Source organism: Scyliorhinus canicula, chromosome 10 (assembly GCF_902713615.1).
Source record: "Scyliorhinus canicula chromosome 10, sScyCan1.1, whole genome shotgun sequence".
Lineage (NCBI taxonomy): Eukaryota > Metazoa > Chordata > Chondrichthyes > Carcharhiniformes > Scyliorhinidae > Scyliorhinus > Scyliorhinus canicula.
Genome location: NC_052155.1, coordinates 53,147,967 through 53,165,086, shown reverse-complemented (window position 1 = coordinate 53,165,086; position 17,120 = coordinate 53,147,967). Strand labels below are relative to the sequence as shown.

Below are 17,120 nucleotides of genomic sequence, written 5' to 3'. Positions count from 1 at the left end.
GTCCAAACGATAATATTTATTATACAGTAATAATAAATATTCATGCACACACTAAGAGACTAAACTATGACTAAACTAAAGTAATCAGAATACTTATCTAACAGGAACAGGCAAGGTCAGGGAGCGAGGCCTTCGTCCTGGTCTTGGGGCTGCAACCTTCAGCAAGCGTTCTGGTCACTGGGGGTTCTAGCGGGCTTAGTTCGCGTAGCGAGCGTCGTACTGGCACTTACGGTTCGGCGGCTGGTGCTCAACGGCTGGAGTCAGTGGATCTTCAAAGTAGTGGTCAGAGCCGGAGCACGGAAAAACAGACCGGACAACACGAGGTCCCTATCTTTTATAGGGGTTCCATTGTCCTTCCCTCTTCTCGGGCGGGCTCTACCTATTGGATCAATTTCTTATCGATACTGGATTAATTCCCCAATGCGAGGGGGTCTCCGTGATGGAGGGGGCGTTTCTTATGTCCTTTTGTTTGGAGGTTTCTGGTGCCTCGATGTCTGGGCCTTGATTAGAATGTGTCCATTCAGAACCAAATGTATCTATTGTGTGGGTGTTCAAGTCTGATGGCCTCATTAGCATGCAAAGCGTTTTGCCATTTGCACCTAGCTAAGGTCTTCTCACCTGAGCCCAAACTGGTTTCTGCTGCTGCAGAATGCAAACTGCTCTTTGCAGACTGCTGTTCTGGCTAAACTGTCTGTTTCCCAGCAGTCTTAGCGGTTGACCTATTTTGTAGCTCAGCATCCATTTTAGGTGGCTACACACGTAGCTTCGCTGCTCAATTTTATCTTCTTACACGACCACTTCTGGGCCACGTCTCTATATTCTGGTGTGGGATTCCTCCTCACTTTCCCATTCACTCCCGATTTATCAAATAATATTCGAGAAAAGGGCAGCACGGTAGCATGGTGGTTAGCATAAATGCTTCACAGCGCCAGGGTCCCAGGTTCGATTCCCGGCTGGGTCACTGTCTGTGCGGAGTCTGCACGTCCTCCCCGTGTGTGCGTGGGTTTCCTCCGGGTGCTCCGGTTTCCTCCCACAGTCCAAAGATGTGCGGGTTAGGTGGATTGGCCATGCTAAATTGCCCGTAGTGTCCTAAAAAGTAAGGTTAAGCAGTGTATCCCAGTGTGTACCATCTGCAATATGTATTGCAGGAACTCATCAAATTTCCTCAAGCAGCACTATCCAAACCCATGACTCTTATCATCTAGAAGGACAAGGCCAGCAGATACCTGGGGGCATGGTAGCATAGTGGTTTGTACAGTTGCTTCAAAGCTCCAGAGTCCCTGGTTCGATTCCTGGCTTGGGTCACTGTCTGCGGAGTTTGCACGTCCTCCCCGTGTGTGCGTGGGTTTCCTCCGGGTGCTCCGGTTTCCTCCCACAGTCCAAAGATGTGCGGGTTAGGTGGATTGGCCATGCTAAATTGCCCATAGTGTCCTAAAAAGTAAGGTTAAGCAGTGTATCCCAGTGTGTACCATCTGCAATATGTATTGCAGGAACTCATCAAATTTCCTCAAGCAGCACTATCCAAACCCATGACTCTTCTCATCTAGAAGGACAAGGCCAGCAGATACCTGGGGGCATGGTAGCATAGTGGTTAGTACAGTTGCTTTAAAGCTCCAGAGTCCCTGGTTCGATTCCCGGCTTGGGTCACTGTCTGCGGAGTTTGCACTTTCTCCCCGTGTCTGCGTGGGTTTTCTCCGGGTGTTCCAGTTTCCTCCCACAGTCCAAAGATGTGCAGGTTAGGTGGATTGGCCATGCTAAATTTCCCTTAGTGTACAAATTTTTTTTATCTTAGGGATGTTGCCTGGTATGGAGGGAAAATCTTATGAGGAAAGGCTGATGGACTTGAGGTTGTTCTCGTTAGAGAGAAGAAGGTTAAGAGGTGACTTAATAGAGGCATACAAAATGATCAGAGGGTTAGATTGGGTGGACAGTGAGAGCCTTCTCCCACGGATGGAGGTGGCTAGCACGAGGGGACATAGCCTTAAATTGAGGGATAATAGATATAGGACAGACGTCAGAGGTAAGTTTTTTACGCAAAGAGTGGTGAGGCCGTGGAATGCCCTACCTGCAACAGTAGTGAACTCGCCAACATTGAGGGCATTTAAAAGTTTATTGGATAAGCATATCGATGATAATGGCATAGTGTAGGTTAGATGGCCTTTAGTTTTTGACTTCCCATGTCGGTGCAACATCGTGGGCCGAAGGGCCTGTACTGCGCTGTATCGTTCTATGTTCTATGTTATGGGGTGAGGGTGGAGGTGTGGGCTTTGGTGGGGTGCTCTTTCCAAGGGCCGGTGCAGACTTGATAGGCCGAATGATCTCCTTCTGCACTGTACATTCTATGATTCTATAACACCATTACTTGGTGGTTCCCTTCAAAGTTACTCACCATCCTGGCGTAGAAATATATCACCGTTCCTTCACTGTTGCTGGGTCAAAATCCTGCAACTTCCTCCCTAATAGCACTGTGGCTGTACCTACACCTCGGGGGCTGCAGCGGTTCAAGAAGCCAGTTGACCACCAAGGGCAATGCCCAGATCCCACAAATGACTACAATTTTCAAAAAAGTTGGATCATGACCAACCTGTATTCCAGCTCCATATATGCCCGTTGGCTCCATATCCTTTAATTAGGGAAGGAACAAAGAACAAAGAAAAATTACAGCACAGGAACAGGCCCTTCGGCCCTCCAAGCTTGCGCGATCCAGATCCTCTATCTAAAACTGTCGCCTATTTTCTAAGGATCTGTATCCCTCTGCTCCCAGCCCATTCATGTATCTGTCTAGATACATCTTAAATGCGCTATCGTGCCCCCCTCTACCACCTCCGCCGGCAATGCGTTCCAGGAACCCACCACCCTCTGCGTAAAGAACTTTCTACGCATATCTCCCTTAAACTTTTCTCCTCTCACCTTGAACTCGTGACCCCTAGTAATTGAGGCCCCCCACTCTGGGGGAAAAAGCTTCTTGCTATCTGCTCTGTCTATACCTCTCTTGATTTTGTAGACCTCAATGAGGTGCGCCCCCCCCCCCCCTTTCAACCTCTGTCTTTCTAATGAAAATAATCCTAATCTACTGAACCTCTCTTCATAGCTAGCGCCCTCCATGACAGGCAACATCCTAAATTTGCCATCCATACCTGGTCTGGCTTACATGTTACTCCAGTTCCACAGCAATGTCGTTGACTCTATGAAAAATGCCCTCTGAAATGGAGGGCAGTTAGGGATTGGCAGTAAATGCTAGCTGAACCAGTGATGCCCACATCCTGTAAATTAATTTTTAAAAGTGTAATTATCTAATAAAAATCAGTTTTGAGATTTTCAATTCGTCTAACTTCAGCATAACCAGGTTCTCGGAACACCTCTCTTTCAGTTGGCCTAGTCGGCCTTTACCTCAGCCAAGTGTTGGTAGTAATGACTTAACTAGCTTTTCAGAAGAAAGAGTCAGAGAGAAGTGGTTGTAGTCGAAGAGACACAAAGTAAAATGAAGTGAAAAGCTTTATCTTGGGTGTGTTCAAAATCAGCTTACTTGAAGTGTTAATTTTAATGTAGAAACATAGAATCATTACAGCCTACTTGGAGGCCATTTGGCCCATCTAGACCACCTCTCTGCAAGAGCATCTTGCCTAATCCCAGTCCCCTGCCTTTTCCCCAAAGACCAGGATGAATTTTATTTTCAATTCTCTCTTGAAAGCTATGATTCAGTCTGCCTCCACTGCAGTGCATTCCAGATTCATTTACTGTGTAAATAAAATATCTTAAGTCACTGTTGCTTCTCTTGCCAATTACCTCAATTGGTTCTTTTGGTTCTCTGTCCTTCTACAAATGGGAACAATTTTTCGCTGTCTACTGTGTCCCGGTCCCTCACGATTTTGCATGTAACTAACAAATCTACTCTCAACCTTCTCTTCTCCCGGCCCAAATACCAGCCCTCACTTCCACAGTCTATCTGCCTAAATGAAGTTCCTCAACCCTGGAACCATTTTCATGAATCTTCTCTACCGTCACATTTTTCCTGAAGGGGTTATCCAGAAATGAGTTCCTGGTGAGGCTGAACCAGTGTTTTATACAGGTTTATCATAATTTTCTTGCTTCTGTACTCTGTGCCCTGATTTAGAAACTCCAGCATCCCGTATATTTTATCATCCACTTTTTCAATTAGTGCTGCGACCTTCCATAATTTGTGCGCATATATTCCCAGGTCCATCACACCATGCATGCCATTTGGAATTGTACCTTTCGTTTCATGTTGCCTATCCTTGTTGTTCCGACCAAACTAAATCATTTCATTATTCTTTGCATTAAATTTTATCTGCTGCTCCATTCCAGCCAATGTCCTTTTGAAGTTCATCCTTATCCTCCTCAATGCTCACTTTAGTTCCAAGATTGTTGTCATCAAGAAACTTTGATATTCTGCCATGTACAGCAGGTTCATATATTTCCGGAAAAGTAAGGGTTTTAATGCCACTGCTTGCGGCAACTAAATCTTTGTCCTGCCCGAAGAACAACCATTGACCACTGGAATAAAAACAAAATACTGCAAATGCTGGAGATCTTAAATGAAATCAGAAAATGCTGAAAAAAATCAGCGTCTGTGCAGAGAAAAGCATGGTTAACTTTCCAAAGAAGAGTTATATTGGACTTGAACTCTGATTTTTCTTTCCACAGATGTTGCAGACCAGCTGAGCATTTTTTTAAAGCATTCTTTCTTCTTATACACTACTCTGTTTCTTGTAATTTGGTATACATGCTGCTAGTGTCCCTATTGTCCCATGAACTCTAAATTTTCTCATAAGCCTGTTATGTGGTGCCTTCTCAAAAGTCTTTTGGAAGTCCATGTACACTACATCATCTACATTACCCTTTCTTTTACCTTCTCCAAACAAATTCAAGCAAGTTTGTTAAATATAATTTGCCCTCATGATTTTCTTAATCTGTATTCACTCAAATAGCTGTTAGTTCTGTCCTGAATTAACTTTTTAAACCTTCCCTTAATTAAACCTTCATTACACCCTTTTTAAAAAGAAGGGTGTAACATTTACAGTTCTTCAGGTCCCTGACACCATCCCATCCAAGGAGGATTGAAAAATGATGCCATGTCTTCGCAATTTCCATCATTCCTTTCCTCCATATCCTTGGATGTATCTCAGCTGACCCTGGTGACATACCCATTTTAAGTACAGCCAGTCTATCTAATACCACCTCCTTATCAATGTTTAGCCCTTCAGGTGTCATAGGTACATCTTCTGCTCTGACCTGGGTGGCATTTTCTTCCTTGCTAAAATACTCATTTGGTACCTTCGCCATCTTATTACCTAACCTCTTATTTTCCCGTAACCTGAATTTGCTGTGGTGTTATCAAGAGGATTGAATTTAGGACGGCACGGGTAGCTTCACAACGCCAGGGACTTGGGTTTGATTCCCGGCTTGGGTCACTGTCTGCAGAGTCTGCACATTCTCCCCGTCTCTGCGTGGGTTTCCTCTGGGTGCTCTAGTTTCCTTCCACAGTTCAAAGATGTGCAGGTTAGGTGGATTGGTCATGCTAAATTGCCCTTAGTGTCCAGAAGGTTTGGTAAGGTTACTGGCTTTCGGGGATAGGGTGGTGGTATGGGCATAAGTAGGGTGCTCTTTCCAAAGGCCGGCACATACTCAATGGGCCGAATGGCTTCCTTCTGCGCTGTAAATTCTATGATTCTGTGAATCACTCTAAATGGAGAAATTGAGAATCTGCACCACCACTTACAAGCGGGAAATCGGAAATCAAGAACACCTTTGTTTATGGATGGGTAGGGTTGTGAGAGGAGAAATCGGGGCTGTTTAAATTAATCCCCCTCCTGTCTATAATAGACTATTAAATTGCTACTTAACTAAATACTTGCCAACTACTTACCAATGAGTTGCTTCCTCCTGTGCTGATGTCAGTCTATGATATAGGAAAATTAACTCTGATTGCTTTTGCTTGTTATTTCAACCCTTAGATCATATTTTATTTAAAAAATTTCAACCTTTTCATTTCACGATCTATTATTAATTCTTGCTTTATCCCTTGGGTTGTCGAGCATGAATTAGAACTTGAAAGTCTACTCACCCCGCCTGCTTTCTGTTTCTCCACTCTTTTTATTGATTGTACTTTTTTATTATAGAAACAGTGTAGAAGGAGGCCATTCGGCCCATCGAGTCTGCTCCAGCCCTTACAGAGAACACCCTACTCAAGCCCACGTCTCTACCCTATCCCTGTAACCCAGTAACCCCACTTAACCTTTTTGGACACTAAGTGCAATTTAGCATGGTCAATCCACCTAACCCGCACATCTTTGGACTGTAGGAGGAAACCAGAGTACCCGCACAGACACGGGGAGAACGTGCAGACTCCACACACACAGTGACCCAAGCCGGGAATTGAACCTGGACCCTGGAGCTGTGAAGCAACTATGCTAACCACTATGCTACCGTGCTACCCCGTTCTCCTGTTTGGTTTGATCCCGTCACTTCCGTTACTTGCCCGTTACTTCTGTTTGGTTTGATTCCCAAACTACTGCTACTCCTTTATATATCTAACCATTGCCCTTTGACATTCAATGGCATTGGCATTGCTGAATCCCCCACAATCAATATCCTGGGGTTTACCCATTGATCAGAAACTGAACAGGACTAGCCATATTAATACTGTGGCTACCATGGCAGGTCAAAGGCTAGGAATTCTACAGTGAGTAACTCACCTCCTGACCCCCCAAAGCTTGTCCACCATCTACAAGGCCCAAGTCAGGAATATAATGGGGTCCTCTCCACTTGCCTGGATGAGTGAAGCTCCAACAACACTTAAGCACCTCAACACCATCCAGAATAAAGCAGCCCACTTGATTGCCCCCTTCCACAAACATTCTTGGCAATATATCGCCGTTCCTTCGCTGTCGCTGGAACAAAATCCTGGAACTCCCTCCCTAACAGCACAGTGGGTGTACCTACACCTGAAGGACTGCAACGGTTCACGAAGGCAACTCACCACCACCTTCTGAAGGTCAACTCGGGATGGGCAATAAATGCTGGTCGAATCAGTAGACGCCCACATCCAATAAATGAATACATTTTTTAAAAATCCATACTCCAAATCCCCTTTTGTCCTGCTCTATATTGATACCCTGATACCCTCTCTGCTCCTTCTCCTCAATGCCTGTATTCTGATTCCTCTCTGTTCTTTTTCATATCCATACTATGGCCTCTGATTCCGGCTCTGATTGCAGTTCATTATATCCAGTGTCCGAACTCCTGGTGCAGGTTTTGATTCTCTGCATCACTTCCATTTCTTTAGAACCGATCCCTCCGCACACTTTTTGAATGCTTGCTGATAATGGTGAGATAGCATGTTCTAATAATGTTTTTTGAGAGGTAAAATCGGCCAGGGCCCCAGGGAATGAAATCCCTGCACTTTGAATTATCTTTTACATGCATCTGAGAGGGCAGATGGGGATTCGGTTAAATCCTTTGCCCGAAAAACAGGACGCTAGATTCCATGATCTTTGATCAGGTGTTTGGAATTTCCATGTTGCTTGACCAAAATTCATCATTGCCTCTACACCAGTAAAACAGATAAACACTTGACAGCTGTTATCTACAAAACAATGATTGCACTTCCTTTTGGCTTTGAAATACTTTGTGACATCCATTATTTTTGGCAGCATTTACTCGCAACCCAAGTGAGTTGGACTAGATTTCTGACTGGCCTCCTTAGAAGAACAACAGTTTGCCAGGAATGTGTAACTCGATCTTGCCTGATTCTCGATTGGCATCCCTCCATCTATGTGAGATGATGGCAATGCAGCCTCAGAAACTTTGAGGTCAGTTGAGATCATCTGCTGTGCTTCTGATAGCTGAAGAAACCGACTCAGAAAAAGCCCAGTCTGTCGCAAGTGCCTCACAAAATGTTGCCCCTTGCCGGTTGTGCGAGATGTCTCTGCTGAAGCTTTGTTTACAGGCCTGGACTGGTTTGGAGCTTTTTAAACTGCACATTACATGGTGGTGAATTCCTGCTTACAGCTGGTGTCACCCTTTATATCAATCATCAGCTGGAATTTCCCACTTGTGATTGATGTTGAGAGCTTTGCATCTCCTTGAATATAGCATATCCTCATATAGCATATCCTTGGAGGATCTAGCCGTCTGCATCTTGTGCACTTGCCTAAGCCAGGAAAGCCTTTTTTGCTTGATTAGCGCGAGCATGCTTGCTTTCGAAAGGGACTGTCTCTTTGGTAACTTTGTCTTTCTCTATGATACCAAAGATGTCGTAGGCACTAGGGATAGAAGTTACTGAGCCTTATTTTTTCTTGGTCTATTAAGTTGTCTAGGCTTCATTATCAAACCGCATTCACTACAGTCTTATCGATAAATATCTTGTTCCTGCAGGTTGGTTTGTTGTTTTCCTTGCTCATTTTATTAGTCAACTAAAGTTGGTGGCTGCCGTTTCAATGTGTGCACTGAGCTTTTCGTCGAGAGACAGGTTGTTTGTCACCTTCGATCCGAAATAGCAATATTTGCTATCGCATGATTTGCTGTCTGCTTTCAGTAGTGTGTTCTTGACTCTGAGCACGGATGGAGACAACATCTTCTCCCACAGTTGCAGTTTTCCTTGACACTGATGGTGGAGAACACAGGCAGTGGACAGACGATCCATGAGCCTTTTGAGTTGCCTGAGCAACTCGTGCAGCATGTAAAATTTTTATGATCGCCACATGTTGCATTTTAATGCCAGTAGTAATACCGGCTTTTCAGGTAATTCAAGGTACACAATTTATTGTGTAATATGATCCTGTTAGGGGCTATTAACGCTTAAAAGAAGAAATCTGAATATCCTACCTTTAAAATGATGCCAGAAGATTTTGTGCTGTTGAACAAAAACCGAATTATGTGTTCATCAGAAAGAAATAACATTTTGTTTACAACTACACGTATTTTGAACTTGGTTTTACTTTTTACTCTATTGCTCAGGATTTCCCTTCGATGTTAAAACAGTCTTGAAGGTGCATTCAGAGGTCACTTGACTTTCTCCTCAGTGTTTCAGGTATTCCTTGAGTAATGAAATTTCATGAGGCTCTTTCCAGTTTCCATTAGCTTTTGGCTAAGCGATCCTCCAATTTTGTTTGCAGACCTCAATTTTGGACTCTTCAGTTCAAAAGCGAGCATCACTGCCTTCTAGCTGAGGAACTTAAACACCAGAAAGACCTCTCTGGTTCCTGATGGCGCTCGATACTCCCACAGCTTTGTACAGCGACTGGTTCCATAACTGATTTCCAGCTCCTATTTCTATTAGCTCTCCTTTTGTTTCTCTCCTTTTGCTTTCGGTCAAAGTTGCAATTGCTTTCTGTGAGAAACACCCAGTTAAATTGAACAAAATACCATTTTGTTAAAAGCCGGCTGTTGCGCTTGAATTCACGTGATCGGGAACACTGTGATGGACTGCTCCGCGACCTTCCCGACAACCACCCATGGGTCGCGACCCCCACTTTGAAAATACCTGCACTAACAGGTTCAAAAACAGCTTCTTCCCTGCTATTATCAGACTCCTGAATGACCCTCTTATGGACTGAACTGATTCCTTCACACATCTACTCTACTCAGCAGTACTTCACTCCGTATGCTTCACCCGATGCCTGTGTCTATGTATTTACATTGTGTACTGATGTATGTCCTATGCTTCCTCATGTATGGAATGATCTCACTGTACCTCGGTACACGTGACAATAAATCAAATCCAAAATAAATCCCAAACCTTTTTTTGCAACTTGTCTACTTCTTTGTTCAAAACAAACTTAAATTGTACCATGTTGTGGTCGCCATCATCAAAATGCTCGCCCACCAACACAACAACCACGTGCTTCAATCCCTATAATTAAGTCCAGCACTGCACCATCCCTTGTTGGACCCTCAACATAGTGAGCTAAAAAGTTCTCCTGTTTTAAGAATTCTACTCCATCTAAGTCCATACCAAGATGATTATCCCAATTAATGTTGGAAAAGTTGAAATGATCTACCGTATTATTATTTTTATACCACTCTGTGAATTATGCACATATTTTCTCCTCAATTTCCCGCTAATGATCTGGGGATCTATAATAAACACCTCCTCCTCTTTTACCCCCTCTGTCTCACCTGAAGGTTTAATGTTGAGCTGCCAATCCTGCCTCTCCCTTAATCACGTCTCGGTGATGGCTACTATATCACAAATCCATGTGTCAATCCTCACCCTTAACTCATCTGTTTTACTTGTATTACTACTGGCATTAAAGTAGAGGCCATTAAAGTAGAGCCATGTCTTACTCCCTTGAAACTTACTGCCGCTGTATTCCCTCTGATTTGTTTGCTTTGCTGTGTTATGCTGTGTCCCTGTTCTGTTAACAATCTGCACCACCTCCCCCTACTGAATTCTTTTAAACTCCTCCCAACAGCACTAGCAAACCCGTCAGCAAGGATGTTAGTCCCTCTCTATGCTGGCCTTTATTGCGAGAGGATTTGACTATAGGAGTGGGGATGTCTTCCTGCAATTATACAAGGCCTCGGTGAGGCCACACCTGGAATATCATGTGCAGTTTTGTGCTCCTTATGAGGGAGGATGTTCTTGCTCTAGAGGAAGTGCAGCAAAGGTTTACCAGACTGATTCCTTGGATGGCGGGACTGACGTACGAGGAGAGATTGAATCAGTTAGGATTGTATTTCGCTGGAATTCAGAAGAATGAGGGGGGCGCTCATAGAAACCTACAAAATTCTAACAAGGCTAGATGGGGTAGATGCAGGAAGGATGTTCCTGATGGTGGGTGTGTCCAGACTGTGGGGTCACAGTCTGAGGAAAAGGGGTAGACCATTTAGGACAGCAATGATGAGAATTTTTTTCACCGAGAGAGTGGTGAGGCTGTGGAATTCAATGCCACCAGAAGTAGTTGAGGCCAAAACATTTTATGTTTTCAAGAAGCAGTTAGAAAAAGCATTTAGGGTGAAGGGGATCAAAGGATTTGGGAGGAAGGCAGGATTAGGTTATTGAGTTGGATGATCATAATGACCCGCGGAGCAGCTCGAATGGCCGAATGGTTTCCTGCTGCTCTTATTTTCTGTGTTCGATTGGAACCAGGAATAGTAAAATGAGAACCAGGGTTACTGTCCTTGGAGCAGAGATGTTGAGAGGAGATTTGATAGTGATGTTTAAAATCATGAATGGTTTTGAGAGTAAATAAAGAAAACATGTTTTGCAGTGGCAGAAGGGTCAATAACCAGAAGCAGATTGAAGGTGATTGGCACAAGAATTGTGTGATGAAGAAATATTTTTTTATGCAGTGATTTGTTGTGATGTGGAATGCAGTGCCAGTTTAGTAATGATAGCAGATTCAATAGAACATAAAAAATTAAATTGGATAAATACTCAAATTGGGAACAAAACTTGCATCATCATGGGGAATAAGTAGAGAATTGGGTAACTTTGTGTGTGGTGTTTGTACGTTCTACCCGTGTCTGCCTGGGTTTCCTCTGGGTGCTTTGGTTTCCTTCCCACAGTCCAAAGATTTGTAGGTTTGGTGGGGTTACATGGGTGGAGTAGGGGAGTGGGTCCCCCAGGTGGAGTGTTATTTTGGAGGGTCAGTGCAAACTCAATGGGCCGATTTGCCTCCTTTTGCATGTAGGGATTATTTTCTATGAAACTAACATCTGGACAGTTGTGTAAGCTGAAAGAGCCGTCCAACAGACTAGTTGAGTCAGAAATTACATGGCTGAAAGGTATGATGCTATGACAGCCTGACATTGACTAAAATGTATGGTTATGTGAATACGACAGTGTCCCAGACCCTTTGTTGCCACCCTTGGGTATGTCCTGTCACACTAACAGGTCAGATCCACCAGAGATGGTGGATCAGTGCAAACGTTCGGGGAAAAAGTGACTCGGGGTGGCCTTGGGCAGCATGGTGGCACAGCGGTCATCACTACTGCCTCACAGCACCAGGGTCCCAGGTTCAATTCCGGCCTCTGGTGACTGTCTGTGTGGAGTTTGAACTTTCTCCCCATGTCTGCATGGGTTTCCTCCGAATACTCTGGTTTCTTTCACAGTCCAGAGATGTGCAGGTTAGGTGAAGTGCCATGCTAAATTGCCCCTTAGTGTCCAAAAGGTTAGGTGGGGTTACGGGTTTGGGGTGGGGCCTGGGGCTAGGTAAGGTACTCTTTTCCCAGGGTTGGTGCAGACTCGATAGAGTGAATTGCCTCCTTATGCAGTGCAGGGATTTTATGATTTAATGTTGACTTCAGACCCTATGAAATCACATAGGGGCTGTTTAGCACAGGGCTAAATCGCTGGCTTTGAAAGCAGACCAAGGCAGGCCAGCAGCACAGTTCAATTCCCGTACCTGCCTCCCCAAACAGGCGCTGGAATGTGGAGACTCTGGGCTTTTCACAGTAACTTAATTTGAAGCCGACTTGTGACAAGCGATTTTAAATTTTTCAATGGCATCATCAGGTCAAACACGAGCAAGGACAACTGCTATTGATTAATGCCACCTGCCCTTGTTCAGCTGATTAATCGGTATTCTTCAATGTTGAGCACACCTTTGGGAAAACCAAACATGAGGATAGGAGGGGCACTGAATCTGCTCTATGCAGGGAAGTTCACTCACTATCTGTCACTTTACTGTGATTCAGTAACGCTGCTCCTGACTGAGCTTAAGTCCTGAAGGATACAACTGCCAGACTGGGCTTGTGGCAGTTGATGGGAGAACTATCACGAGGGAAAGCCTACTTGATTTTGTCCCCACCAATCTATCTGCCATCGATGCACCTGTATGACTGTATTTAGAAGTAGCCATTACTCCACTGTCCTTTGGAGATGAGTCCTCTCTTTGCATTGAGGACACCCTTCATGTTGTGTGGCACTACCTCTGTGCTAAATGAGGTAAGTTCAGAGCAGATTTAACAATTCAAAACTGGGCATCCATGTGGTACTGTGCGCCATTGGCAACAGCAGACTTCTATTCCACTGTAATCTGTAACACCATGGCATATCCATTGTTCTGCCATTATCATGCAGCCCACAGATCAACCTGGTTCGATGAAAGTGCAGAATAACAGTATCAGATGTGTTTAAAAATGAGGCATCAACCTGGTAAAGGTGCAACACAGGAGTTAGTTACATGGTTATCAGTGGAAGTAGCCTGCTGTAGACAGAGCTAAGCAATCCTGCAACCAGTAGATCAGAACAAAGCTCTACAATCCTGACACATCTGATTGTGAATTGTGGCAAACAAATATATAAGGAACAAGAATGCTCCACAAATATCCCCATCCTCAACAAAAACAGGAAATGCTGGACAACCTCTTTGTAAAAGTAATCCAGACTCGAGACATTAGTTCCATTCTCCCTCCTCAGATGCTGTCAGACCTGCTGAAATTGTGCAGGATTTTCTGTTTTTGTTTCAGATTCTAGCATCCGTGATAATTGGCTTCAATTCTGGCAGTCCAGCTTGTGAGTGCAAAAGATAACACTGAAGAGTTTGTAGCTGCCTTCAGGTAGATGTGTCAAGTGGATAACGTACCTCAGACACCTGTGTCAATCACCTTCAAATAATCGTATTTGATTCACTTCATGCGATATCAAGAGATGGCTCAGGTTCACTGAAAAACGTGTCAGAACACCCTGGGATAGTGAGCGGTCAATTCTAGCCCCACCTGACTTTAGGTTACAATACAGGTGAAATTGAAGTTACTTAAATTTTCAGTATCTTTGGTTCCAACCACCAGGTTTGTAAAGTTTAGCAGAAATAACTTTTTATTTAACAGTAATTAGTACTGGGGTGGCACTGTGGTTAGCACTGCTGCATCACAATGCCAGGGACCCGGGTTTGATTCTGACCTTGGGCGACTGGCTGTGTAGACTTTGTATGTTCTCCCTTGTCTGCGTGGATTTTTTCTAGAAACTCCGGTTTCCTCCCACAGTCCAAAGATGTGCAGGTTAGATCTATTGGCTGTGTTAAATTGCCCCTTAGTGACCAAGTGGTGGGGTTACGGAAGTAGGGTGGGGGAGTGGGCCTAGGTAGGGTGCTCTTTCAGAGGGTTGGTGCAGACTTGATGGGCCAAATGGCCACCTTCAGGACTGGAAGGATTCTATGCTTCAACGACAAATAGGCAACAATACAACTGGTTAATTACTATCTAATTCCCACCCCCCCCTTTTCGAACTCGCCCCACTCTGCACACAGCATTGAGGGAAAGGGTGGTGGAGAGAGATGAAAATCGTGATTGGAAAAAATATTAAGGATCTTTGACTTCAGATGGATATCTTCCAGTTCATTCCTTTCTCCAGTTTACACCTTCAGCTGGATGTTATCTTTTCCTTCAGCTTGCAATGATGTTTACTGTAGACTTGCAGAGACACAAGCAGCCTGCAGCCGTGGGAGAAAACACAGCTTCTCACTTCGAGAGTCCCATGTCTTCAGCTGGGTTCTTTCCAAATAACTCCACCTAGCAGGAACCAATTGCTGTTTGTTGCCAGGCAGAATACTCTCCTTGGCCAATCCATTTGTCACCAGACAACCAATGAACCAAATCCCTCCAATCTGCTTGTGCCAGAAAGTCTGGGATTTCCTTTTGTCGAGCTATTTGAAATTTTGAATTCTGTACTTCCTTCTTAAAGATATATATCAATTAATGATCCCTGGACTGAAAAAATCAATTAAGATAAATAAAAGAAATGGAAACAAAGGGCAATCAAAAGGAAGGACTCTAAACACAGCAAAAACAGTTAGCCCCAGCACCATCTCTTCTTGAAGACCTTTGTTACATGACATACCCTTCCTCTAGCCAATCAACAACACTGACCTCTGCTCAAAATTGTGTGACTACAGAAAGTAGAACAAATCTAGTCCAGCTAATCCACTTTTAATCATCAGCAAGGTAACAGAGGATCTCATTGATTAAGCAACAGTTATTCACCTTCTCATTGATGCAAGGGCCACTTGGGTCCTGATCTCATTACAGCCTTGGCCCAAACATTATGAAAGAGCTGAATTTGCGAGGTTAGGCAAGAGTGACTGCTTGACAGAACATAGCATCAGTTTGCTCCAGATTGCTCCAAAAAAATTCAAGTCAGTGGGAATCGGGAAAAACTCTCCACTGGCTGCAATTATACCTAGCACAAAGGAAGATGGTTTTGCTTTTTGTGGGCCAATTATCTCACAGGGGCTCTGTTGGCCAGTGTTCTAGGCCCAACCATCTTCAGCTGCCTCATCAATGACCTCCCCTTCATAATAGGATCAGAAGTGGGGATATTTGTTGATGATTGCAGTGTTCATTTCCATTTAGAACTATTCAAGTGCTGAAGCACTCCGTACCTACATGTAGTAAGACCTAGACAACATTTGGGCTTCAGCTGATGAGTGGCAAGTAACATTTGTGCTACACAAGTGCCAGACGGTGACTATCTGCATCAGGAGAGTTATGTAACCGCCTACACTAAACATTCAACAGCATCAGAGTAGTGGAGTGGAATTCTCTGCCATCAGCATCATGGGAGATCACTGTTGACCAGAAATTCGAATGGTCCAGCATATTAACATGATGCGGCATATTAACATGATGCCTACAGGAGCAGATCATAAGCTGGGTATCCTGCAGCCCCTAAGCTACAGAATTCATTATCTACAAGGCACAAGTCAGGAGTATGATGATATCTCCATCTGCCTGCTTGAATGGAATTTTCTCTGTGCCTTAATCATAGAATTTACAGTGCAGAAGGAGGCACTTGGCCCATCGAGTTGCACTGGCCCTTGGAAAGAGCTCCCCACTTAAGCCCCACACCTTCAACCTATCCCTGTAACTCAGTAACTCCGCCTAACCTTTTTTTTTGGACACTAAGGGCAATTTAGCATGGCCAATCCACCTAGCCTGCACATCTTTGGACTGTGGGAGGAAACCGGAGCACCCGGAGGAACCCCATGCAAACATGGGGAGAACGTGCAGACTCTGCACAGACAGTGACCCAGCTGGGAATCGAACCTGGGACCCTGGCGCTCCAAAGTATTTGAGTTTCTGTTCCTTTATACAGTATTATTCCAGTTTTCCCCAGTCATTTCCTGAAGATGCCACCTTTGGATACGGTTCCAGAATCTTCCATGCGTAAATTTCACCCCTGCTCTATTTGACAACATCACATAACTGCACCCCCACCAATACCCAGCTCTATTCTTCTCCTCAGCAATTGTTTTTCAAATGCACAATTGTGATCATCTGGGTTTTTAACCATGTTGGAGCCATTGTAATTCAGCCCAATTCTGTTCTTTACGCAGTTGGGAATCATTAATTTGTGAAGAGTATGAATCCTTCCAGTTAAGGTGAAGTGACTCAACAGAATCTAACAGGAGTTTGGGTAATTCTATCCATGTGCCTGAGCAGCAGCTCAACTTACTTTGCATTAATCTTAAATAGTTTATAGAGAGTGGCAGAGTGCTCTTGCTGGATTGTGCCTTGACTTAGTCTTCAGTTTGAGTCACCTAGACACGTGAGAGGCATTGAAGCATTGGAAATAGTGTAGGTGAATGGCAGTCATGAAGCCTGGGAGTCAGAGAACTGAACCATGAGTAAGAACTGTCAAAACTTAGCTTTCCTGTCTTCAGTATACCATTGGCAATATGTATGGTAGTAAAAGATGTAGGAAACTTCAAACCAGGTACGTTATTTGATGTTACTGGTGCCGGTAAGACAACAGCATTCCGGTTGAAACTGATAAAGGACAAATTTAGGACTGCTGGCAGTAAGTTGTTTTTCGTACCATGTGCAGTCAATATCTGGACAAGGACATCTAGCACACAGTCTTGCTGCAGAAACTCTGGAATAATTTCTTTAAAAATAAAGTTGCCTGCTGTGATGGCAGGAACTTTGGGATGAATGAACTCAGATAGGTTGGTTGCATGCAACCAAGGTGTTGGTTGCCTGCTGGTGCCTTCTTGGGCAGAATTGGAGATGAAAATTACAGGGACAAAGTGACACACATTTGTCTAGCTATTTGACAAACTGGGAAGATAATTAAGGACTCATAAGATTTAAAAAGATAATTTTATTACTGCGTCCCACATGATTTACGGCTTTTTCTTCATGAAGCCTTGATT

The 17,120-nt window shown here is 44.1% G+C and overlaps 1 protein-coding gene across 3 annotated transcripts in view; it reads left to right on the top strand.

Annotated features, from left to right (window-relative positions):
• Positions 1-17,120, top strand: part of LOC119972369 (KAT8 regulatory NSL complex subunit 1-like) — a 341,283-nt gene that overhangs the window by 253,077 nt on the left and 71,086 nt on the right. The window lies entirely within an intron of this gene.